Source organism: Columba livia, chromosome 6 (assembly GCF_036013475.1).
Source record: "Columba livia isolate bColLiv1 breed racing homer chromosome 6, bColLiv1.pat.W.v2, whole genome shotgun sequence".
Taxonomy (NCBI): domain Eukaryota; kingdom Metazoa; phylum Chordata; class Aves; order Columbiformes; family Columbidae; genus Columba; species Columba livia.
The window spans coordinates 37,926,303-37,953,924 of NC_088607.1; the positions used below are offsets into that span (position 1 = coordinate 37,926,303).

Sequence of the window (27,622 nt, forward strand, 5' to 3'; positions counted from 1 at the left end):
AATTCCACCTATGTATTAAAGACTTCTAACCAGCTGCCAGCAACCAGCAAAACAACAGCCTGAGTTCCCTACTTAGTACTTACAAAACACCCAAAACTTTCAAAATCAGGATTCGCACTCAATCCTTCTATTTAAGAATGACCTGCCTTCTTAGAGAGATTTGTTTGTATTTTCATTCTGTTATTCCTAGCATTTAAGTGATACATTCCCTGTCAAACTACCTAACTTGGATATTCTTAAACCAGGATATTATTAGAACAAGAAAACAAACAAACAGACAAGTTCTGGTGTAAAACCTTTTTGAAAGAATTTGTCCAGGCATCACTTCAGTTTCAGTAATCAATTTCAGGAATTTCCTGTTGCAGCATCTCCATTGACCCCTCACCCACCCATTTTCAGTCCGTCCTTTGTTTTCTTTCCATAGTGCTGATTATTTTTATTCTGTTAGATTTAGTAATCTATAAATTCCTTCCCCGCTCACTTGCTGTTTGGACTATCCAGAAGCTCATTAGAAACTGTTAGTGGTACTTTGTACTTGTGATTGTCCAAGATCTTGCATGTTACAAAATCCAGACATATCTAGATGAAGCTTAGTCAGGATTAGTCAGAAAAAAATACCTGAAAACTGTGCCTAATATGCATACTAATTTACATCGAAGTAGCAGCGCTAACATTTTTTTTGTTGTGAAGACAAAAAACAATCCTACTTCTTTTCCTCTTATTTTAGAGGATGGAACAAGGATTATGGAGATTTCATTGCTTTATTGGATGATTTATTGTAAGGAGCTTCATGAGGGTACAGTTGAAAGAAAGAAGAAAATAAGTTCTGACTCAGCTCCTGACTTACAGTTACTGCCACCAGTTTGAAGAGGCAGCACAGGGGAGGTACCGTTTGTTCCCAGTCCTCTCAGGAAGTCATGTAAGCACAGAATCAGCTAATTAACGTAACATCTATTGCCGTGCCAAAGCAGCAATAGCTTCCATTCACATCTGCACTGACAGAACTTCAGTGGAAGAAAATACTATTCGCATACAGGAAAAAATGCTGTATAGAGACCTTTTACACCTCCTTGAAATATTCAGCAGAAAAAAAGGAGGCATCAAAGCTTACTCAAGGTAGCTGCAACTCAAAAACCCATGTGCAGTTTTCAAACAACAGGAGTATGAAGACTCTAGACAACATCAGGCCAGCAGTCAAATTGCTTTGGTTTGAGTGGGTTGTTTTAATTTTATGTTTGCTTCTAAAGAAGGAATTTACTTTGTATTTAAGTAAAAATGCTGTAACAACACTGAGTAGTCTATGATGAGAATACAGTAACAAAACTGAAGGTTAAGAAACACTGCTATCACATGGTCTTACAGAGTCCAGAAAACAGTTGTTAACTGGTGCTTCCCTTGCAAGCTTTTCAGCATCTGTGATATTGCCCTGAAAATGTTTGCTAAAGAGAAATGAAATATCTGAGTGGCACAGGAGTGTGATAACATTTTCAATAGTTCTTGAAAATGCATGGGCATTTGTGGATTGTTTGTAAAGGGTATGTGAAAAATGACTATGGAAAGCAAATATACAGCAGCTCGTGTATGTGAACCGAAAATATAGAATGACACTTCACCAGAAAGTCCTTCCACGTCTACAAAGAAAGTGATCTATTAAGATCTAATTTCTTCATTTTATTGTATTAAATGAATTAAGCACCACAAAATATATATATGATATACAATTGCTGCTGCCAGGTATTTTAATAACAACACTTTTCTTGTTAACAAATACGGTCCTTAAAATTCAGAACTTTTAATTCTGAACTGAAAAAATTCCTAATATGTCATAGGATGTGAAGGAAAAAAAAAGACAAAAAACCGCAGCTGGGACAAGGAACCATGGAAAAAGTGTTTCCTTAAAACAGCCTGTCTGTGTTAACAAAACAAACAGTACCAAGAATTACTCCATGAATAAGGAGTGCAGATTTTGTCACAAGAAGGTGGAGATAGTCATGATGGGAAGTAAATCCTTCTATCACGTATTTTACTTGGAGTTCTCCCCTTAGGTTTAACTCTGAAAATCAAGATGACAAGTGGAACCAGACTTCTCTAAGGTGCCTAAATGTAAACACACCGAGGATCCACATGTGTTTGTTGCATGGAAGAGCAGCTGCAGTGGACCATGCAGGAGTTCATGTTGCTACGGGGCACGCCATTAGCCAGAGATAGAAATGGGCAATTAAGGAAAAAGACAATAAGGACAGAGAATAAGACAGTGATTTTGCCATTGTCCGTCTTTGAACCATTTTAGAAATTTAACATGAAGGCTTAAAATTTCTGCTTTAGAAAAAGGACCCTTGGCATGCAGTACTTGCTTATTGCTTTTTAACCTATTTACAATAATATTTAATACCACCTTGAAGGTAACTTCAGCCACAACTAAACTCCAGCTTCAGCACTGGGTTCCTCTTCTTTTCTCAGTCTCTGCATCATCCCAAATGTATTCCTGTGTGCCCAGAACTGGGAAAACAAGCTTTCCCCCAAAATAGCACTAGAATCTAAGCCAAAATTGTACTGCTGAGCCTGTATCATTCTAAGAATTAGCTTGATGCTGATTCTTCATGCAAGTGTGTAATCTCTCAAAACAACAAAAAAGGTAAAAGTTTTCAACTCTTGAAGCCAATTTCCAGCCTTGACAGGGCATAGCTTGGCAAGCGTAGTAAGCAGGTGCAGAAATCTGGAATGTGTTTTTCTACCAGATGTTTCCGAGTCTTTCCTGGTCTCATCAGTGACCTTGTGGGGCAGTTTTACTGCTCCCTGTTTTGGCATTGTGAAGGTCAGTGTGGGAGCCTAATGGACAATCAGTTTTACTCCTGCAAACTTCTGCAGCACTCAAAGGTAAAAATTAAACCACATTTCTGAAGTATTAATTATATGCTCTAGAATTAGAATATAGTCGTTGACCCCATGAGACATGTGAATATACCTAAAGTAGATCGTTGCTTGCACATCTACTTTCGCAGATGTTCACTGTACTCAGGAGGGGTGTAAAACATACAGTCTTTATTTCCTGGTATTTAAAGAGCTAACTAAATAACCTCTGCAAGTTCTGATCCTTTTTATTTCAGAACAAAGTTTCCTCCAGGGCAGGCATAATGCTGCTCAACAGTAGAGACAAAATTGAATTTTACTGCCCCAAGGATACTAACAAAATAACTGGTTTTTTTTTAACCTAATGCCCAAAGCAACAGTATGGAGTTTGAGACGAGTGTAGACCCCAGGCTCCATAGCCTTCACAAAGCTCAGGGTTAAAACCTCCCACACAGGCTTAGCCCAGACTTTTTCATGACAAACACTCACCCCTTCGTATTCAGCTTTGCAGTCTCTCTGGCCTCCGTCCCACAGTGCTGCCCGGTTGAGGTTCAGCTGCTCACACCAACAGTCAGCCTGCTGTTTTTCAGGAAATCTCCAGGTTTGAAGCACCATGGCCTGTTTCCCTGGTGCTTTCTTCAGCACGGGCACCCTTAAGAAGTCACGGAAAACTACACCTAGGTTAAGAAAGCTAATCTGGGGCAATGCCTCCAGAACCAAGTACATTCCTGCAGCCTGGACATCAAGGGAATTACATACATTGCATGCAAAAGAACAACCGAGCCCTAGTAACCTGAAACAAAATGGCAAAGAAATGCCTATTTCAGCAGCTACTGAAAATGATGCACTAAAGTACTTGGATCAGGCAGCGAAACAGAAAGTCATTCAGTTCCACTAGTGCTGTTGGAGCTGCAGTGAGGACAGTTGCCATTAGATCCAGGTACAGGACAAGGCATGGCATTTCGAGACTCCAGAAAATAGAGAATATTTGTGCTTGTATTGGAAGCAGTGGCAGACTCTCTTCTCTTAGGGCTAAAGGGCCCATTTCCTCTAGAATTTTCTGGTCTAAATGTCGTGAGACTGTTCAGGATGCCAGCAGCATCTGGGTCACCTGACATTTACAGAGTGAAATGAAAGATGTTTTATGTATAATTAACACATTCAAACTTCCAAGTTTCTGGCATTCACATGAGATTAATTATGTATAATATTTAGAGTGCACAAATTTAAATTCTGAGCAGCTTTTGATTCTCATACTTGAGAGCACTAATGAATCATACTTTCATCCCCTTTAGCTGCTAAGCAGATACAAGTACAAAGATTATGTAAGAATTGAAATGACCCACTATACTAAATCACAAACAGCAAGAGGTGGGAAAGAGATTTAAGTTATCCCAACGTACTTCACTCCAGAAATAACAGCAGCTTCAGCAATAAAGTTGGTTTTAAAGTTCAGCTATATGAAACTTGTTACTCATTCATTATGCTGGGATGTTTTACACAAGTGTTGTCAAGCAACGTAGAAAATGAGTCTTTTCACATTGCCTACTTAGAACACCAGGGCCAGTATTTTACACCTATCGCACATGTATACTTTCCAAGGTAATATTCTATACTTTAACTTAAATTAGCCTTGCAAACATTTCCAAGATACCTACTTCTGCAGCACTTTAGAAAGTTAGTAAAGACAAAATAAGACAAAATCCCACCTGTAGCTCCCAGGCTCTGCCCCAGGCAGTAGTGGGTGCTGCTGGAAAACCTTCACCATGTATAGAGAAATCAGTAAGATGTACTGATTTCCTCCACTTCCAAGTCAATACCTGCCTCTTATTTAGATTTTAAACTTATTTTTTGAAAGAGGAAAATAGATTGGGTCTCTGTGCAATCTCTCTCTACTATGTGCTCTCTCTACCTCAATATTTAAGAAGACAAATGTCAGAAAAATAAGCACTTAATAATCTAAAACATGCCCAAAGGAGAAACCGCAGGTGAAAATCTTAAAAGCAAACAAGTTAACAAAAATAAAATCCTTTTTTATTCAAATAAGCATTCTAAAAATTTCAGTCTGATTGTACATTGCAAACATTTTCCTTTATTATACCTGTTACTTGAGAGCCTCGCTAACCCCAAAGGTATGTAAATTCCATCCCCGTTCTGTTAGAGAGAGTGATTTCTTGAGTCCTAACCTTGAAAAATCCATCTACAACTAAAAGGTTTGACTTCTCGCCCACCAGTTCACAGCACTGAGATGCTTCTCACTTAGAAAATCCAAGTTCATCTTAGCACTGCTCCTCATTGTAACCAATGAGCATTACAAAGAACCTCAAGTGTCATATTTCATGCATTTGAACTGATTAAACATTATATGCTTCACCTCATTGTAATACTTCAACTAGGTTGCCTTGATCCTTTTATTATACTACAGAAATCAACTGGACAGTATTGATTTATATTTATTAATCCAAATACGTGTCATTAAAATCATAACAAAAGATGAACCCTAGCAAAATAAGGAGAGAGTCTGACAGAAATGAGTTTTAAAATAAAACCTATACAAAGCTGCCTTTATTTCCACACCCTCTCCAGACAAGCCCCTTGACTATTATCACAGCTACTTACAGAACACTTCCTTCATTTGCTAGATCCTTTGCATTAACTACTTTCCAGTAGAAGTAAAATTCCAATCAAATAAAATTAGTCTAGGTATAATACTTTTGAGTTTCTGAAGCAGTAACTTTTGCAGACTACTTAGGCGCACACAGCTTTCTCATCATGCACACTTCATATTTTCACGTGAAAATAAATGAGTAAGAAGTAGGGTACTTACAGTAAAGAACTAGATGCCTTAACCTGCTGCTTAGCCCAGGAATTACCTTTTTCAATTAGTAAGGACATCTCAAGGTAACTGTACGTTTGTGAAAAGCTAAAAGATATACAGGCAAGAAGGAATAAAGAAAGATTAACTTGGCATCTGGACATTTCTTTCTAAGAATCATTTAACTAGTGCCCTACTCCAGTGTGGGCACGTTCCCTCCTCCCTCTAAGGTTTAAAGAAAGCACAGAGGAGAGCAGGGAAGAAAAGCAACATGCAGTACAACTAATGCAAGCTAATGAATAACTGTTCCCATCTTATTTGTATTGGTCCCTACAGCCATCTTTCAATTTAAATGAACAAAAAGGGCAATATGTATGGAGTATTTGGAACACGAAGAAAAAGCAGCTATTCACAGAGCCCTAATTTAGAAATTTCATGGGCAGTTAATCTAAGTTAGAAACTATTTTCAAAAGGAAAGCTTTTCTGTTTACAGTTGAGTGAAATGCCAGCATAAACATAAAAGGAAATAGAAAAATAAATTGAAAGATCTCCACTTCAACTTTGTCAACATTTGCAGAGTCCCGCCTATCTGCACTCACTGTTTTATATGAATAAATCTACACCAAGTGACAAAATTTAGGATAACTACATAATTCATGCTTAAAAATGTATTTGCATCTTTTTAGCCAAGTGTGACCCCCCATCTGATATTAAGCTGCTGACCCAACAATATTCATACATCAGGATAAAATAATCAATTTCATCTTGAAGTAATTGTTACATTCCAGTTACCATTCCATTACAAAAACTCTGAAGCCTGTCACCCTACAGAAAACTATTCTGAATGTGAGTGGGGAATTCAATGTATAGAAAAAATGGGTTTGATTCACTGCTGCTGATACTTGCTCAAGTGCAACCCCCTTCTAAACATCCAAGGTTACTTGTGGATTTTAAAAAATAAACTATTTAAAAAAACCATCTTCCCATATGGTACCATCCCATCCTAGCTGCTTTAAGGTTAACTACAGAATTAGTCAGTATAACCCACCAGTACCCATCTTGTACATGAGGAACCCTTAGGTCTTCAAAGACCACACACTGAGCATCCCCAACAAACGGGAGATTTCTGCATTTCCTATTCCCCGGTGACACATAAACACTACACTAAGAAAACACCTGATTTGTCATTTGGGGCAGATAAATCTGTGTGTAAACAACAGAAACAGCAGTGGTTTAATTGCTAAACCACACACAATATTTAAGTTCAAGGCTGTACAGGAGTGTAGTAACTAATTTTACTTCTATTACACAAACTGGTAGTGGAGAGAATATTTCAGATACCCAGAAAAGGGAAACGCATCAAAATTTGATTCCTCAGTCATTTCAGAACCTCAGGAAATTTCTGTCTTGTACTGTGGTTAAAAGCATTCTTTCAATATTATATATATATATATGCAAACTTTATCTCACTCCCACTAAAGGGTAAGCGAAAGTCATATTTTAATCTATCATAAGTGTTATCCCTCCAGAAAGGATGCGTAAAAGCCCACGTGGTTCTCTAATGGTCTGTAATGCACATGTGTGAAACAAACTTGGGAATTCAAGAGTCAGTGTTGCCCATTTGCTCGTTCTCTGTCGCTGCCTGAGGACCACACAATGACATCCATTTTCTGCTCCAGTACCTGCTGCTCTTGTCAGACCACATTAGGCAAGACAGTGCCAGATCCTCCGCTGTGATAAACAGACGCTAAGTCACTTTAGCCCAAATGAGAAGTTAGATACAGGTTCTCATGCTATCTTCAAGACTGTGTTTTAAGATACTGAGGACAGGAAGATAATTTTTCAGTTACCTGCCCTTAGAATCCTCAATTGCCATAAAAATGTTTGCTCAGTAGTGCTGGTCACCACCCAAGCTGCATTAGAGTGTAACACACACGCAGGTTACACACAATCTCGCTGCCCCTTCACGCTGCCCACTACATGTAGAGAATCATTTCAAACCTAGTACAGATATTCAGAAGGGAACTATTAGCAGACACACAACATCCACGTGCTATCCATGCATAATGCCAACATTTTCAGTGATGAACTAGCCAGAAGAAACCTCGTGGTCAATTAATCCTTTTCTTTGTGTCTCAATGATCATTTAGTCCAACCTCCAGCTTGGTACAGTTCAACCTGAATAGGTTGCTCAGGGCCTTGTTCAGTGAGGCTTGAAAATCTCCAAGCATGGCGTTTTCTTAGCTTGTCTGGGCCTTTTTTCCACTGTTCAACCACTCCTCTGATGGCAAAACCACATTTCCTTACAACTGGACTTTCCCATCTAACTTGTGTTTGTCTTGACCATCTCCTCTATATCCCATCACCAGGTGGCTTGAAAGACCTTTTTTAGTGAAGCATGCAAAAAGTGCTCACTTTTCCAACTTGCTTGAACAAGTGAATTACACGTCACTGATCACCACAAAAAACCCCACAAAAACCAACCCAAAATGCTGATGGACTACAACACTGCAATTGTCTAAGGGCCCTACATATTCCAACACTATCTCCTGTTTTTCCATGTCTCTCATGTTTTCTTTGAAGAGCAGTGTTCCTGTTTGACACCGAAGAAGGCCTGAGAATAATTTATTTAAAGTGACTACCACAGGGGAAAAAAAAAAAGGGAATAAAATGCAAGCAGGATTACACACACACACACACACAAATAATAATAATAATCAATCAATAGTTAAAGAATTCATTGACTGAAATGTCATAATGTTTGCATCTGACAACTTTATTCACCTGGGTTCTACAGAAACTAAATGTGGTATTACAATTCTTTAAAGGCTCTTGAGACAGCCCCTGCATCTTAGAATTCAGCTTCATTTCCTTTCCTATATTCCTCATTATATACAGTTAAAAATATTAGTAGATAAATAATATTCACCTTCAGACGAAAAGCCATAGTATCTACTGATATTCAATCCTTTCAGCAATCTGTCTATGCACCATATAGATGACTGTCATAGCCACAGAATAAGTAACACCTCTGTACCAAAAGAGGAATGGCCAGGGACATCTTACAGCTTATCTGGGAGGTTAATAAGTCCAAAGTGATTAACCGTGAAAGGAACTGGGATGCTCATGGACATGACTTTGAGGCTTTGCTGCTCAAGTCCCGATCCTTCTCTCTTGTGGCAAATCAGGTCACGCACCACAGAAAAAGGGACAGACTTGGATTAAATGCCAGTATGTATTAGTGAAGGTATAAAGTAGATATCAAATAGAAGTATAAAATTCGCTGTCCTTATATATTCTGTCTGAAGCAATGTGGGACTCCTGGAAAGAACACTTTTCAGATTAAATACACAAAAGCAATTTTCAGGACCAGTAGAGAAAGACAATTTGAAGGTTAAGACTGCTCATGGAGAATGAACTACCCTTTTTTACTTCTCCTTTTATTTTTAACAAGACAATTCTGCTTAAAGTATGTCTGCTTGTCACAGTCACCGCTGTATGGCACAGAGTACTCCTCAGATCGACCCTGACCTCTTCAGCTTCCAAAAATCACACAGCAATAATCTAATGTGCCTGCCATACACCCTCTCACATTAACATAGGAGATACTCCATTTTTCAGCATCTCTAGTTCCCAGCTAAATGGTGGATGACCAATAACATGGCACCCAAGTAACCTGAAGTCAAGGTAACAAAATCAGAAATTGAACTTACTGAATTGCTCTACGTCAATAATAACTGACATTCCATCCATCTCCTCTGAATTCAACAGGAGGGACAGCCTTGTGTAGCAAGTCTTTATCTTCTTTTTTTTTTTCTGTATTTAAATTGTTCTATTAATTTGACTGAAGTGTTCAAATCAAACATACCCTTTCCTTATAATCTTCAAAAATCAGAATATTTCCAAATACATTATTTGTGGATGTAAGCAACACCGCATAAAACTTTTCTAGAAGATGGGAGGAACAACTGCAGCCCAAAACTAAGTAACATATTTCAGAAAAAAAAGGCAGAGTGGCAGCTTGTAAGAAAAGCTGCTCTTTTTCTTCCCAAGTATGAAAAAGGAGCTTATTATTTCTAACAGTATAACCTGTCAGCCCGGACAATTCCTAAGCCATTCCCAATAGTTGTATGCCAGCATATTAGCTTAGGTGTTTCCTTCAACAGTGAGATACTTTCTTCAAACCTCATAAAATTTGGATACAGCAAACGGATACAGTAGATACAGAAAACAGATATCGTAGATAGAGAAAACCTTGTCAGTATTTTTCATATAATCCCATACATAGCTTTGCAGTTCCCTTATAACTTTTAGAAGAACAGCAAAGGAAAGTCACCGTACCTTTATAATGACCCAGAGCTGCTGTGCAACTGCAATTAAGCTCCGCTGTCTTCTGTTAGAATTAATTTTAACTGATATTGCCCATGAGACCATGATTATATTAAGAAAATTAAAATGTCATCAAGTTAAAAAATAAAATTAACTTGGTTGCAGAAAAGGTAAATTTAGCCAATGAAGTCAATCCTGTTTTACTTTATACCCTAAAATCAGTCACTCTCATTTAAAAATGTTAAAATACAATTCCTCAGTATCAGTGTTCAAAATAGATAATGTACATATTGGGTGACTGCATTTCACTACTACGTGCCAAGTTCAAGCAACCAGTTTTCATCCAAAAAATAACGTTTTCCAATTACCTTAAAATCAACATAGCAAAAATAAATGATATTAACATACAATGTGAAAAGGCAATCCAAAAATAAAGTGACAACCTACCCACACCAATTTCCCACTGCTGCCATGCAAAGTCCCTTCAAGGAACTACATTCTGCTGAGTGCAGACCACTACAGCCATCGGTTTTGGGTCTGTCTGGTGGTTGTAATTATTCCAGTGACAATTCGATGGTGCACTGCTCCTAACAATCCTTTACTGGCAACATCTTCTAGATAACACCATTACAATGACAAGAAGAGTAAGGAGAGTAAAAAGACGTTTGGCTGATAGGTTTTGAGATCTGTAACATAAAATCCATTAAGTTAATTCCAGTTCAACATAATCCACGCCAGTGATCAGAGTGGTTTTAACCTGTGTTTCCATGGAGCATGCTGGCTAGCAAAGTCAACTTTCTTCCCCTCATTTATTCAGGACCCGCAGAAAATTCACTTGGGCCCTGTTGCATTTACATCAGTATTTAGAAGAGTCAGTAAGGAACTGAGAAGCAAAAGAAACTACAGACATGTTGTAAACAAAGAAGTAGAACCAAGACAAAGGGCAGGAAAAAAACACAGGTTTTTGCTTCAGGTCTAAGAAAGCAGCAAGAAAGAACCACCCCAGAGACCAAACTCTTCAGGCACCAGGGAGATGAAGCTGCTGAACAGATTCCTGCCTGAGACTTCTCTCACTGAAAAGGACATGAGAAACTATGAGTCACGGCAAGAAAAACCACCTGCCGTGGCAGATAACCATGTGAGAAGGGACAGAAGTGACCATGAGAGGGGCAGGGTGGGATTTCATGCTGTTCAAGGGGGACCGATGCAAGAAACAGCAAAAGGTGGCAGAAATATACCACGTTGAAGTGCACAGCATCGCTGTTTCTAGGTCAGATAAACACCTTCTTCACCTGGTTATACTGGTTTCTTTAAAGCACTTTGGTACAGCAGAAGACAGAAACAACCCTGTCGCTGTGCTGAGACAGGGTTAGTGAGAAGGGCGGACACTGGCTCATCCCACCAGCTGTGGACAACCAAAATCAGGGTGAGCGCTGTTAATGTCGGTAGCAGTCCCGAAGCTCAATACATGCACCTTCTGATTTTCTCCTCCTTGTGGTGTGGCAGGTGTCTGTCCTCCTTCCACCTACAAATAAATAATATCGTAAAACCTATACCCAAATGTTGGTAGCTGAGTAAGAGCTTTCCAGTTAGTCACCGACTTTGATCCTGATGAAGCATGTATCCAGAAGCACTCCCCTAAAATGCAGGTACTGGAGCACCAATTCATTGAGAGCTGGATCAATTAAAAAAGCCTTTCTGATTTTATGACCTGAAGAACTGATTCACCCCCCCCCCAAAAAATCAAATCAAATCTGAGAAGTCCCTGAAAAACCAAGAATTAAGGGATATAATGTGCAGCTACTCCAAAAATGACTGCTGCTGCTGCTACAAGCTTATTTCCAGTTCTGCTCGGTCTGACCTGTTACAGCAACAGGATGAAATGCAGCGCTCCTTCAGTGCACACAACAGCGCTTGACTCTCCTTGTTTCACACAACCGGCGTCTGAGACCAAAAGATTAGGAATCAGAGAGATGATTTGATTTGCACATATCACAATTATAATTTGCACATATCACAATAGTTATCATTTCAAGTATGCCTTATGGTCTCCCTTGCTGTTTGTGATGTTAATCTGTACTGGTTGCAGGCTGTGCTGGTTTTATACATTTATACATTTATAAAACAGCGCCTGATCTAAACTGCAAAACTGAACTAAAAAATACAACCAAAAAGGTGGTTGAGTTTTGTCATGTCCGTGAAAACAGTCACCCACGTGTTCCTGGGGGGTGTCAAACTGAGCCTCTGCCAACACAGGTGAACAAGCATCAAGAACTGAAAGCAGCATATGGATATTAAAAAGCATTTTATACAAGTTTGGTTCAGCCATTCTTATTCAGAAACGAGCAAGGTCAGCCTGTTCCCCTTAAGCATTACATGAAGCATAACAATACTGCGTGGTACTGAAAGAAAACTCAGCTTGTTTGGCAGATAAATTATGGTAGATTCAATTTTGCTTCTTCCATTAGCAGGGCACAAAACCAGAGAAATTCTGTCTGAAATCCACTGAGACAGGAAACAGACAGACAAATTGGGACTGTGAGGCTCAGAATGGCATATATACTGCTCTAAGTCCCAATATTTCTTTTAAGTGAAGCCATTAGTGAACAAAAAGATAAACACGGTCATTTCAGTCCAAGTGACTGTTCTGCAGTTATTTTAAATCAGATGCTGTTGTCTAAGTTGCTGATTCCACAGGGATATGGTATTACTAGGAGATCTATTAAACCTGGAAACATACATCTCCACATGCATATTGTACAGAAGATTTTCTTTATATGTTCTTATATTTAAAATTTCCCAGATAAAATACTGTTCCTTCTCCAAAATCAAGTCTTGATAGGATATTTACACCAGTAATTAATTTTACTTCCAATGCATCTCACATCAGTTACTGTTTCATCGTTTCTATTTTTAGCATTGAAAGATGGATGCCAGCTAAATACTTGGCTGATTTTAAACTAACTTTTTCCAAAGATTACATTCTCCCATTCAAGCCTGTGTTGTCTTCTGCCAGAATGAGGTAATATGTTGAATTTCCCAAAGCAAGGAATATCAATCTATGGCTGCTGACAAGGAGCTGCGGGCTTGCTGCAGTAGCAGTGAGTTTAATCAAATATCACGTGCCTGGTCCTCACCAGCTCCATCTTTAAAGAAGGATGCAGGCACACGTGCTTGGTTGGGCATTGTCCTGAGCTAAAAACACCGAGTCACACAGAAAGCTGGCCAACCCTGTTACTCATGCTCTTAGACACTACCTACGTAGTCCCTCATATTTTGCCTTTCGCTTACACACTGCTTTATATGACTGAAGTTGAAAAGTCATGGAAAACCCTTCTGAAATGTAACTTCCCTTCTGAACAGAAGCGGCTTTTTCTAAGCCTGGTATCTTTCAATGTCCATGCACTGTGGGCAAGGCTCTCCAACAGACATTTCTAGGGAAAACAAGCAAAACAAAGAACAACAACAACAAATCCTTCCTGTACTAAATTAGTCATCTGCATGGGAAAACAACACTGCACAGATACTCTCTGCGCATATGGCGTAACAAATACAAGCTACAGAGTGGCTCGTAATGTGAAAATTTAGACTAATACAATCCATGCTCATATGTACAAAAGCTCACAACTATGAGACCAAATGCAAATTAGGGAATATTCACATTAGCTGCTTAGAAATGTTAAGGTGGTGTCCCACAAAATGCAGGTTCATCAACCATAATGACTCACTGAAATTTCACAGACATAACACTAGTAAATTACTGGTAGTATTATTATTTTCTAATCAGATGGACTTGACAAATGCACCTCTCTAGAGTTCTTCATGTCGCACTTTAGAGAAGCCGCAGTACTTGAACATGAAACCCTTCAGAAGTTACTCGCTGAACACACAGATCAACCTATTTAGTTTATTGGTTTGTTTACCAAGAAGAAATTGCTCCTCTTCACAATTGCAACTGACATGGAAAACGAGAGACAGTATTCAGGCTAGAACAATGCAGAGTTACAATTATGAAAGACATTAAGTGAGCAGAATTGAACTCAACAGTCCATTTGATGGTGACAGGATGATGTACAGTAATGGGGAGAGTAGAATCAAGACTAGTCAGATCAGTTAATCTACCCTTCTTGAAGAGGTTGCCGAATAAAGAGCTATTTGACCAAGTACTGGATAAGGCCTATCAGACACATTTGTTACAATAGAGATGACTTCTCTTTCATCCCTCATTGTGGATTCTCTGAGTTCTTACCGAATGAGGCTTTTTCCTAGATTTAAAATAAAACTTTAGGCTTCAATGTTCATTCTTCTAAGGAAGAGCAGGGTGACCTTCAACACTGCACCTCCACTGATATTTTAATTAACTGTAGGCAGCAGATTCAAGCACCAGTACATTGTTCTTGCCTGTTCGCCCCAGTGCTGAACACATTGCTCTACAGATGACAGTCTGAGTCTAGATGAGATACGAGGTAATAAGATACCAAAAAAAGAAATATTCACAGACTTCACTGTTACATGAACTATGAGGACATTAGGCTAAAACATCCTCCTCACATTTTATGGGAATTCTAGTAACAATTCATCGCTGTACATGGTCATGAAAGCAGTTTGCAGAAGCAGATAAAATGGTCATTTCAAAAGAAAACCCACCATGCATTTGCAGGCTGGTGGGGGGCGGAAGCAGAAACTCAGCTCAAATGATTCCAGAAAAGTAGCTCAAGCAGGATTCATCAATTATTCAAGTTCTTCAAAACACCTCATTGGACAAAGGGACTAGTAATGATAAATCTACAACCAAAACCTTTTAATGGATTACTTTCTATTAATTTGAAACCTTTTCAATCCCTTTCATTTCTTGTCTTTCAGTTCCTCCGGGTATTCTGCAGTTACTCCAGACCATTCAGAAAACCAGGTGGAAAGGAAATCACCTGAAGTTCACTAATGGGAGTGTTACTGTAAGTCACACAGAGGTCACCACTTAATTAAGAAAGGACTTCTGGTCAGAAGGGAAAAGAGGTACAGGTTTAATTTCTGTTGCTACTTTACCAAGAATGCTTTATAGCACTGAGTTGTTTCCAAGATTCTGTTTCAAATGGCAAAACAATTCTTTGTGAAAAGCAGTACTAAAACAATCTCACACACGCACTGAGACTAATATAGACATTCACCCTACAGCTACCCCAAGCAAACAGCCAGGGATAACACACAGATCATTAAAAGACACTTGTAGAGGGTTTTCACCTCCCTCCTCTTCTCTGTTGAGTAACCCCCGTCTTGAAATACTGTTTCAGCCTTCCAGACACTGAAATAAATATGACACATCGTGCAGCTCCAGAAATATTTATGTACTCTCAATGCAAATAACCATTTTCTGAACAAAAATATCCCAGGATACAAAAGATTCAGTGCTAGCTCCTGAAGGGTATTTTTTTTCAAGTGAATGTCACTTCCTCACTATGTGAGCTGTAGGAATAAGCTATTGCTAGACACAGACTTTGTTTTTAATGTCACTGGAAAGATACGGTTTCCTAGAGGCTGGAGATCCATGCTGGCAGCCTTCCTTGCCTCCCTTTCCACCCAAATTGTTCATTCTCCCATCCTTAGTTTCTCACTAGTACAGCACTCATCCTGGAAGCTGGAAAGACAAGGAGTTCTGTGCTGTGATGGTCGTCTTCAAACTCCTTTCTGCTGTGTTCTCCACAACTTCCAGTCAGGAGAATGGTACCCGAGGAATATGGCGTACAGGACTTATGATGATTACAGAAATGTCTATAATATTTACAAAAAAAGATAGGAGAATATGGAATAGTGTATTGTGCAATGCCGCTAACCGGTTTTCCTTTGCAATAAAGATACATGGCTTTGTCAGTGGCAACAAAATTGCATTTTGTTTACCAGTATGAGCAGATCATAGCACATTATTATCATATAAAACTAAGATAAATCCAAACATGAGGTAACTGAGCACATCTAGCTGTGTTTTTAAGCAAAGTGACAACTATGTACTTACCGCACTATCACAATGCAACTAAAAGCACAGAATTGATAATTAAGAACTTCATCAATTTGATGTATTTTACATAACAAATATTCTCACCAAGCACTTGCAACTAGCAACATAATTTATCACAGCACCTTGATACTAAATGTCCAGGTTCCAGTATAAGTTGGACAACAACATGTTGGAGAGCAGTGTAGGGGAAAGGGACCTGGGGGTCCTGGGGACAGCAGGGTGACCATGAGCCAGCACTGGGCCCTTGTGGCCAGGAAGGCCAATGGTACCTGGGGTGGGTTAGAAGGGGGTGGTCAGTAGGTCAGAGAGGTTCTCCTGCCCCTCTGCTCTGCCCTGGGGAGACCACATCTGGAATATTGTGTCCAGTTGTGGCCCCTCAGTTCCAGCAGGACAGGGAACTGCTGGAGAGAGTCCAGCGCAGCCACCAAGATGCTGAAGGGAGTGGAGCATCTCCCGTGTGAGGAAAGGCTGAGGGAGCTGGGGCTCTGGAGCTGGACAAGAGGACACTGAGGGGTGACTCATTCATGTTTACAGATATCTAAAGGGTGAGTGCCAGGAGGATGGAGCCAGGCTCTTCTTGGTGACAACCAATGACAGGACAAGGGGTAATGGGTTCAAACTGGAACACAAAAGGTTCCACTTAAATTTGAGAAGAAACTTCTTCCCAGTGAGGGTAAGAGAACACTGGCCCAGGCTGCCCAGGGGGGTTGTGGAGTCTCCTTCTGTGCAGACATTCCAACCCGCCTGGACACCTTCCTGTGTAACCTCATCTGGGTGTTCCTGCTCCATGGGGGGATTGCACTGCATGAGCTTTCCAGGGCCCTTCCAATCCCTGACATTCTGGCATTCTGTGAACTATTATATTTTTACTTACATGATCTCCAGCCACCACCACAATGCTATCTTGTGAATGTGGCATGAATATTATTTAAGATCTGAAATCCTTTTTCTTACCATGTTTGCTACTCCTAGATTTAGGAAGAACAAAATAAGCACAATGCAAAGTGGCAAGCTTGTCTATTGCATTTGTAAGAACTATGATCAGAACTGTTGAAAGCCAACTTAAACTGTAAAAATTAAGGACACAACAGAGTTACATGGACACAGAAATAACCCAATTCGAGCTCCTTTTGGAAAAAAAGCTGCAATGAAAGCTACTAGGTGAATTTTTTGGCAACATTTCTCAGTGTCTGCAACAAGAGGTGACACAGATGAGAATGCTGTTGGGCGTTATCCACCAAACCTCTACTATTTACGTACCAACATTTGCGGTTTAGAGAATCTCCAGAAGTTGGGTTTTTCTTATATATCCTGCATATGATTTCATTTTATTGCAACAACTGCACTGTGATACAACACTTCTGTTGGCAGCTGTAAAACATTGTGATTTACTCTTATTTACTGTATCAAAATCGCATTTACTTCATTAGAAAACTTCACTCTTGTATTATGGTGTGAGCTAGAACTGTGGGTTAATGAAGCCTGGATATGTTTCTTTTCATTTGAGTCTGAGTTAAATTAACAAAATATTACAGGTATATTCAATTTTGCATTATAAAAGTACAATACAGTAAAATAATCCTTAAGGCATTGCAACTGCAGTTAAACCTCGAAACATATAAGCTAATTCTCCTAAGACACATAACTTAGTCTGCAATGGTTGCTAATTAAAGGTACTGAAGTATGAGGACAGATCAATAAAGTTTGTGTGTACAGGGGAAAGATGCAAGAACACCATGCAGATGAGGAGTTGTAATACACACAACGTTCATCAGCACAAGGCTGGAGTGCGGTATGAAAAGATGCACCCAGTCAACTGTGAAAAGATGCAACATCAGGGCGTTGGTAGATGTGTTAAAAGGGAATTTTAACTACGTTTTTAAAAGCGTGAATGCTTCTCAAAGAGGCTTGTTTAACACACGCACGGTCAGCTGCAAAACTGCAAACAGAAAGTATCTAAGAACCAGAAGAGCCCAACGAGTGAACTGCTGTTTACAAGCAGTCTTTAAATGAACTTAACCTTGGTAGGAGACCTGTTCAGCACAGTCCTTCCAGCTGAGGAAAAATGAATGAAGAGCTCTGAATTTAATTAGAAGACACAATCACTACACCAGTAATACTCAAATTTTCCTTAAGCCATCAGAATCTCTTGTATATCCATTTCACCTTTTTTGAACAATATTGAATTAACACAAAATGGACACAAAAGGAAAACGTAAGAACTGAGAGCTGCAATATTATCCTTTGTTGTGACTATGTATCACATATACATTCTGCCTGAGAAAAGGAAAGAAGGTCTAAATACTGACGTAGGCAGAAACTAGAAAAAGATTCAAAAAATGCAAGAGTTTGCCTCAAGCAAATAATGTGGAAACCCATTGAAAAGACCAGAATTGATCACTTTTTTTGTGTCCTGTTGTCTTTAAACTTCATCCTTTTTCAGCTACTATTTATTGTCGCTAAAAGATATGCAGAGGCAACATATTCAACTTGGTAGTCAAATTCTATCCTTAAGGTCGGAAACACAGAGCAATCACAGGGAAAGGAGGCCAGAGAAACACTTCTCTGAAGACTAAATGTATTCATCAAATCAATCACTGGAAAGCCATAAAACTCCAAGTGTTGGTATTTTCCTCTTTCATCCGCCACCAAGAATTCAAAAACATTTCAAACATCTAAAATGTTATCAAAACTTGGATGCTTTGCAGTTGTGAATATAAATCGAGTGGTTAATAATCGTCTTGTGGCTATAGCGATAAAAGGAACACGCTGCAGGCAGATGAGCTTGCTCTGAATTATTCTGCGAGCCCATCAAAAATTGCACAAATGATCACCACACTTCCATGATTTTGGTGATAAAATTCACCACTTCACAGAGCTTATTAGCTCAGGTTCGCAGCCGTTCTAACTGCTTTTAGTTTTCTGGAATGCAAAGATAAACGGTGCCTTTCCCAAGTATATATACCTGGATGTGATATATCCAGACTACCTTTACAAGCTATGAAGACAAACTATGTGAGTCGCGTGCATATATAAGATATAGATTCACTTTAACTACTACAATATCTCCTTTTTAAATGCTTTGTTTTGGTAAGATTTCCCTGGTTATCTACAGAATGTTTTTTAATGGTGAATAAAAATTGCAGTGCTGCCTTCAGCACAGCAGGATCTCTGCTTACAAAATCTCCATTTAAAAGTACTAAGAAAGATAGCTTGACCCAGATAATCAGGGTAAATACAAGACAGATCCAAAGCCACCACTATGCCATAGCGATCTGACTTAGAAACGAAGATCCTGTAATAATTATACTTACCATAACCATTAATAACTTCAGAGATACAGAGTGAACAGATACGGGGGATCACATCAGATAGGGACTAATAACACACCACGAATGCCTCACACGTATTTACGGGATAACGTCAGGGAATCTAAAGCAGATCCTATGACTACCTGACATCAGAATAAGGCAAACTCCAGAGAGGTCTCTAGATTTCCCCATCTTCTGCTGTTTGTCTCAGTAGTTTTGCTACTTCTCTGCACTTGCTTGCCCTCATACTAGTAACGAAGCAGGGCAGCTCTGAATTTCAGCTTTTAACTCAGATAATTGTATCATCTTCGGTTCAAAAACACAGGTGAAATGATCAGAAAACCTTCCATTTTTATCACTTCCTCTCTGTGATCTGTTTCCTCGCATCAGTTCAGACAGAACGTGTCGTATGTCTGGGTGTCATACACTGTTCTGTGCAGAATAAGTCTAATCCCTGACCTCTGCCCTTCTGCTGATACTTGCATCCATGCAGAGGCACCATCTAACCTTGTAGTCAGTCACCTGTGGCCTTCTGTGCAGTATCTTGGAAACGCAGCAGAATTTACTTTCCTCACAGCTTTTCTGGAATTGCATCTTGCCTTCACCTCAAAACCAGAGCAACTTTCTGTACAGAAAGATCTTTTGTTAATTACCAAATTCTTTTATGCTGGAAAGAGTCCTACAAAACTTAAACATCTAATCATACATCCTGCAAAGCTGACTGGTTTTTATACTTCACATTCGTTTTCCTCATTTGTTAAGAGCTCTTCTGCCTTATCTTTGGTACCCCACAAAGTATACAAATGGGATCAACTGAGGAGACATCTAGTGAAGACGAAGCATGGAAATCTGAATTACAGGAGCATTTTGCTCTGTTAACAAAAAACATCTCATTCCTGTGTGGTGGGCTGGTGTGACACTGAAGCAAACCTGTGACTATACAACCCCCACCCACGTCACTGTTGCAAGTTGTTCCTGCATTGACTATACTGACACGTCACGATAGATATTTTGCAGTGTGATCAAGTCTCTCTTGGTGAAGTGATAACAGAATTTTACACGTGAAGTGCTCAGGCTTGCTGCCAGGTCTCCCCTACTTAGACTTGCATACAAATTTAGCTTGCTTTCTGAGAGCCAAGCAAACAAACACCAAACCCAAGACAATTAAAACATTCCAACCCCGACTCTTCTTCACTCCCAATAGCAACTCACATCACAAAACCTCCTCCCAGGCGTGTGGCAGGGACTCGTCCTGTTTGGCAGAACCACGCGTCACCATTTCGAGTTGTTTTGATCCACGGGGGAGTTCAGGTAATCCCTGCACACAGACACAGCTCCAGGGCCAGACTCCCCTCAGAATACTAACAGCACAGCATTAAATCAACCTGTGCCATTCAAAAGCTCTCTGGGAATGGCTGGCATTTCAGCTCAGGGATCCTGCCCAGCATATTACACTGCAAGTCTTAAATACCCTGCACCTGTTGCACCTGGCATGCACTCATAATGAGCAAACCCCAACTCTTAATTCACATTTCCATTTACATGCTTATATAATATAACCTATCACCAAGATGAACGTAATCACATATTCAGGATTTAAGAGTAAGGGATTCTGGATTATAGAAAACAATAAGAGAGAGAGAGAGTAAAGAAAGAAAGCAAGGCACCATTTTAATTGTGGGGTGCTACATCAAACTCCAAAGGCCTATTCTACCATATTGCTTAAGGAGCATATAACATTTTGTATGTATAAACTAAATACTTAAAAATTATGGCACCCATTGGCTGATACACATTTTTCTGTTCTAAATGGTCTTCCAATACAAGCTGTATCTGTATTAACTGATACTAGAATAAAAGTCTTTAAAATCCCATCAACTTTCCAATTATTAAACAAAGCCAACAAAACAACCCAGGAAGACGCATATGATTTTAAGTATATAATACATGCTTATATCCTAAATACAGACAAATAATCTATTTTTATGTGTAATTCTAAACATATTGTAGTAACTACACTCCTGCTTAAGTAATTCAATTTCATATTCTATCAAGAACATACCATTGCAGTTTTATTTAAAAGATAATTATTCTTTTGAAGACTTGTAAAAGAGGATGATGGGGTTCAGAGAAATTCCTTGCCCAGGTGAGATTTCTCAGAAAGTTTTAGAAAGTGAATCAATAAGCGTTTGCAGATTGAAAATCTGCTCACACTCCTGACTGTCCCAAGGGGGAGCTGTGAAATGGCCATTTCCGTGGCAGGATCTCAGCAGAATTAGTTATCTGTCCCTGAAAATGGCTAAAGGGTAGGGGACAGCAGCGGGTGTAGCGAAGGCAGTCACAATCAATAAAACAATACTGAGTGTTAATTCAGACTAGCAGGCCTTTAGCTTGTTTGTCATCTCTGTTACAAGAAAGGTTGGAATTTCCTTTAATCTTCAATGAAACATTTGAACAAGATTGGATGATTATTTGGGGAGGGTCTGAGGAGGAGCTATTGACAGGTATGGTATTTGTGATATGAAGAGTGTTGTTTCTAGTTCATTAAATCAAATTTGACTTTAGAGAACCAATACTCCCGAAAGCTCTTAGATTTACTTTTTCTCGTCCTCCCCACTCCCCCATCTCCTACCTTACTTCCAGTAAAACGCTTGCTGATATCAAAAACTAACCACTCATTACAATCATCACTTGATGTGCCTACATGTAAATGATGTAAACGAATAAAACTGACCTTATGTAGAAAGAGAGCTGAAGACCATCTCCATAGAAGTCCTTTTCTGGAAAGCTGAGAGACCACAACAGAGAAATTATGATTACTAGTCTGCATCTTCTCCACGGACTCACAGCTCCATTTGGAAGGGCAGCAGTGCTCCAGAGAGCCGTGCGAGCAGCCGCTCCAGCAGCAGCTTCCCTGGAACAATGACGGGCAGGAACAGGTCACAAAGGCACAAACGCAGAACTCACCCCCGTGACCTGGCAACAGCCTGGCCCAGGGCACCCTGTTGTCACAGCGCCTTTGGCAGCTGGATCTCTGGCGATACCAAGTACTTTAATCACTACTGTATGACTTCCATTTTTTTTCCTTCTCTCAAGCAACTGGGGTTCATGCTGCAGCCACTGTTTGTACCTGATCAATTCAGCTCAGACACTACCAGCCATCTACAACTATCTCACATTTCTGTGCGTACCGAGTCTGCCAATATCTTACGACTTCTTTAATTTCTTCACCAAGAAAATGGCTGTATCTGAGAACATGCTACAATAGAGCTACGTCCCATGTGCGCAGGGAAATCAAGAAGGTAAAACCAGATTTGGTTATGCTGTATTTACCAAAGTAAACACAGACAGCCTTCTGTGTCCCTTCCTCACTTCACCTGAGGAAACAGGAACTTTGTCCAGTTCTATTTCTGTAGGACTACATGAAATATTGCACCTGAACTTTGCATTTTCATCAACTGTGGAGAAGCTGATTGACATTTTGACTTTATACCGACCTGCTACAAAATCAAACAGAATAAATTAAAAAAAAAGGGGGGAGGGGAAGAAAAATATTTCCATATCTTTCCATATCTGGCTTCAATAGGTAGAAATGCTCTCAATGATGTGGTGAGAGCTTTTAAAAACACTTAACACTCCCTCATCTCTCCTGCTTTTACTCCTACTATGTGAGCATGGTACATGTACAGTATGAGCAAAGTCTCAGGTAGAACTGAGGCCACAATTTAAGGACTTGCTTTAAGCCAAGTCTCTCCAGTGGATCCAGAAGACAGCACAAATTACTCATTAAAACTGGACCGATGACCAACACTGTCACGAGGACCAACAGCACAAGACATTAAGGTTTTGTAGCTGACTGACACTTTCATTGGTGTTGTTTTTCCTCACTGCTGTAGTAACTTGTTCTTTCTTGTGGCATCAATACTGGATCTTCAACAAGTGAGACTAGATGCCAGAAATAAACAGGTCAGATTAACAGTGAATGGATAAGGTAGCAACATGGATATTGTTCAAACATGTGCCAGCACATTGAGTATGGGGTTGCCCAAAAGAGAATGAAACATTTCCATTCAGGAAGCTCTGATGTATTTTTCAGGAGCAATCCCACCTCCTTCCTTAATGTACATAACTCCCTTCCAGCAAAATTTCTGCAATCAAAAATCTCTCAAAAGAATGTCCTCCAATACTAAAACCTTGCTCACACCAGGAGGAAAAGCTCTCAGGGGAACAGAGGAGACAACTATTATTAATACTAATTAGTGACAACTTCATGACAACTATTCGCAAATGCTTTTTAATCTCCTCTGAAAAGAATAGCCCTAGAAATAAAATAATTTAACTAGCACAAAACTGGGCTTATCCCAGTCCACCTGCTTATGTGCTTGTCGAGAACTAAGTCGGGTATCTGCCAAGGACAGCCCCTACAGACATAAAACTGCAGAAGGTGAAGTCACTAAATGTCGTACAAGGCGGTGGCCGTACCGGGGATAAAGGGAGTTCTGCCAGCACACAGGGCCGCTGGTCCCTTGGACCTACCAAACTGCTCAAACAGCTTGGTCTGTGAAATCCTATGACCAACAGTTCACTTCAGCGCTTCCAGCCAGCACCTGAGCCAGCAGCACAGGAAACGCTCCCCGAGACATGACACCTCTGCGGAGAACAGACCGCTGCCCGGCTTACCTGCAGCACCACAAGACTCAGGAACAACCTGGTTTGTGTCTACAACTTAGGAAACTTGTCATATGCTCATAGTAAGTTAACTCCTGAAAAACATCTGTTAAGTTTGGAGGTGTGAGAGTGATAAAAAGGCCCTGAGGATGACTTTTAGAGATGTCTTCCTAAGGAAAATATGGCCATTCTCATCATCTAAGAAGCAGCACAGAAATTACCAAAACTCCTCTTTGTATTTCTGAGATCCCAAAAATCTCCTGTTGCTTTGTAAAAGCTGATAGAAACCCATCTCAATCCTGTTCAGTGTTACACGTTAATTAATCTCTCAGACCACCTTCACAATTGCCTTTAAACTTTCACTCCTCAAGTACAATTGTGAACCACAGCAAACGTGCAGGAGTTGAATGGCAGACATATGTCTACAATTCAGGGCTCCGTGTCACCGTGCTCAGCCATAAATCCTTCTGAAGTTACAGAGCCCCACCAGGAAAAACGAAGTTAATTATAGCGCTGTTTTAACACGAGTATGTAGCTTATGCAACTCAGAAGAATAACTCAGTAACTATTTTAATGGGGGTCATCATTACTCAGTGAGACGTTTGAGAGAACGCTCTGTGTGGTTTAATAATTTCAAAAGAAAGGTTTCAGCAATGGCAAAAAATGATTTTTTAATGTTTTCTATAGAACAAGGAGCCTTTGCTGCCGTGAAACAGAGAAGACAACAGAAAAACATCACAAAGAAAAAGCAAAGCTCATCACCTTGAAGTTCCTGCTGTGCACTGGGCATTTAAGCTGAAATGGCCTCTTTTCCCAAAAAGAATTTGAAATGCAATTCGTACCTGAGCGTGTATTAGACTTAATCAATAGGCAGCTAGGGATCAAATGTTCAAACCTGGCAGCACCCAGCAGTTCTCCTTATGACCTGAATGTCCAGTTTATCAGGAATTGAAGCAACTAGAACAATTTGGGCGCTTCTGATTGACCCCTTTCATAGACAAAAGACAAAATGTTTTGTATAAGCATAATTTTGCCCTCCCTACCATCCTGCTCTGGAGAAAAAGCACTCCTGGCTCCCGCACGCTAACATGAGGCTCACAAAACTTCCAGCGGATCAAATGCCTTTTGCGGTGTTGTTTCAAATCCCCAGCAGTTGTAAGGTGTTGTATTTTACACTCAGAATCGCAAGAAACAATGTTTCATTGAGAGGCTCTTCTATTCCCCCTCTCAAAGCATCAGCTTTGAACTAAAACGCACTTTTTGCTGAGGCTACATTCTCTCCCTCGTGAAAACCTGATTTTGACAAGTCATACATTCCGTAGAATAACCCCGCAGCCCCAAGGTGCACATGTGCTGAGGAAAGTCATCATCAAACTTAGCAAAATCTCTAAAGATTAGGACGGACCATGCTGGTACACAGATTTATTTTCACGCACGTTTTGCCAGGACTTCTCCCGACGTTGCACAGCAGACCACCAGTAGAAATGAGAATTAACACATCACCTGTCTTCTGTCCGCTGTGAAAACTCAGGCACCATCAGCCACAGCAGATGGGCAAAGGTGGTGTGTGACCTGAGTGCGGCGGACAGAAAGCTGTGTGTTCGAAGGAAACAGTCCGGAGCAAACCAAGGCGTTAAGTCTGGTACTGGATGAGAAGGGAATTTACAGCCAGCGAGGCAGCAAATGTACACGTGGCACTGCAGGGACAGGGTGACACAATGAGGAGACCAAGGGCCTGGGAAGAGAGATGGTACAGAACCAAATCTGAAGAGCCTCAGACTGGGCTATACAATGAGAATATTGTCTTTATTTACAATGATATTAACAACAAAACCAAACTCAGTCCAGCCTCTGTAAAACAGAACAGAGATAATCAACACAGGAAAAAAAAACATAGTCATAAAAATGAAGGCTCAAATTTGCAGTATTCAGTCTTTACTGGGTCAAAAGTGCTCAGTCTGTATGTTGAAATAAAACTACCAATTCATATTCATTAAAAAAATCCCTGAGGTGTAAAACCTGGCATACTTAGTGGAAAGGCAGGAAAGTCCTACTGGATTCTCCATTATCATACATTACTGTAATTAGTTCAACCCACCCAATCACAGCCTTGGGGATACACAGTGGCGGCTCCGCTGACCAGGGGTCACTGGTTGGAATTTGGGAAGAGATTGCTTACCAGGGGAGCAAGGGGGTTGGAAAGCAGCTCAGAGAGCAGGGCCCAGAATCGAGGTTTTGGCAGGAAAAATGATCCCGACTTGTTCACAGCCACAACTCTGTATCAGACTCTGACAGCGGACACTGCTTTGGTGCTTCCCTGGAGATTTATGCTTAGAAAGGAGGAAAAATGGAACAACTTCACAAGTGCTCTGGAAGGTTTTCAGCTTCATCTGGTTTAGATAAGTATGTGGTACGAACATCCTTTTGACTAATAAAAATGTTCTGATACACCACTTATTTAATGACAATTTCGACTCAAGTACTGAAAGCTAAGGAGAGTTGAAACAAACAAAACCCCTGTGAAAGTACTTTTGCAGCTGTAGTCTCAAGGGAACAACAGAAACTTGGTGCATTAAATTATTTAATCTCTGTAATAGTAGTGGCTTATACACAGAGCAGAGCTCCAGACAGGCATTTCCTGTAATTGCAAATGCTTCAATAAGCACAACTAGGGCTGTTTAAGTTACGGAGGCATTTTTAAAAGGGAATTAGAGCTATCCATTCCAGGTCATTACTCACGGAAGCCAAGGAGATTTCCTAGTGCCACAATAGGTGGCTACTACAGAATGATGCTTTCACCCAGGGAGGTGCACACACTCCCTCTATTCCCTCTGCATTATCAAATAGAATGCTTTATAACTGAAAAATAAACCTGATTATCAACAGATCTTTCTGGACTGCACAATGCATATTTGCAATATTATTTTTATCTCGTTTGAAGGTTCAGGAAACCCAGTTTCCATGGGCTTGAAATCTGTTCCCCTTCCATGCTGCCTAGCAGAAGTGCAGAACCGTTTCGTTGGGGTATTTATTATTAGAATGTCTAGCGCAGAGAGGGAAAAACATCCAAAAAAGCTCCCAGCTACAATTTTCCTCTAAAGTCACATTGGGAGCAGGCAGTGTTCAACACATCCGAATGTCAGCCAGCTACTTGGCCATGGAATACAGGAGAGGAACGAGAAGCAGCCATGTATTCTGAGGCACAGAGCTTCAAGCTTCACCCCTGCCCAAAGGACACCTTGTTTATACCAATGGGAATCCTCCACTGAACCCCAAAATATTTTTCTTCTGTGAAACTTTTCATGTTTTCTCAGATGTTAAAATAGAAAACGGAATGAGATCTTTATCTAGAGAAAAACAGAGTCCTATTGTCATGGCCATATATGAAGTACCGACTGAGCGGAACGGTGTCAGTGCTCAGTGAGCACCCTCTGACCCCAGCACTGGCTTTGCCAAATTTTGCCAGAAAAGGAACCGTGCTCCAGAAAGAAACTTCATATGCCATTTTCTGGCTTTGCTCTTCTGTGCACTGTAACTTATGCCGCAGAGTCATTTCAGGCCTAAATAAAAGATAAGTCTCGACTGTCAGTTCCTTATAAAGGAATAGGCGGGGTGACCTCAAGAAACTGCAGGTCTCCC

The 27,622-nt window shown here is 40.1% G+C and overlaps 1 protein-coding gene and 1 long non-coding RNA gene across 5 annotated transcripts in view; one reads left to right on the top strand and one right to left on the bottom strand.

Annotated features, from left to right (window-relative positions):
- PCDH15 (protocadherin related 15) overlaps positions 1-27,622 on the bottom strand; it is a 695,403-nt gene that overhangs the window by 536,589 nt on the left and 131,192 nt on the right. The gene's annotated exons all lie outside the window — the stretch shown is intronic.
- On the top strand, positions 22,272-24,948 carry LOC110360739 (uncharacterized). Of its 2 annotated transcripts, none has more exons than XR_002416829.2 (3): positions 22,272-22,617; positions 23,897-24,066; positions 24,671-24,948. It is a non-coding gene; the product is annotated as an uncharacterized LOC110360739 (long non-coding RNA). The 2 variants fall into 2 exon arrangements; XR_002416830.2 differs by having other exon boundaries at positions 23,897-24,026.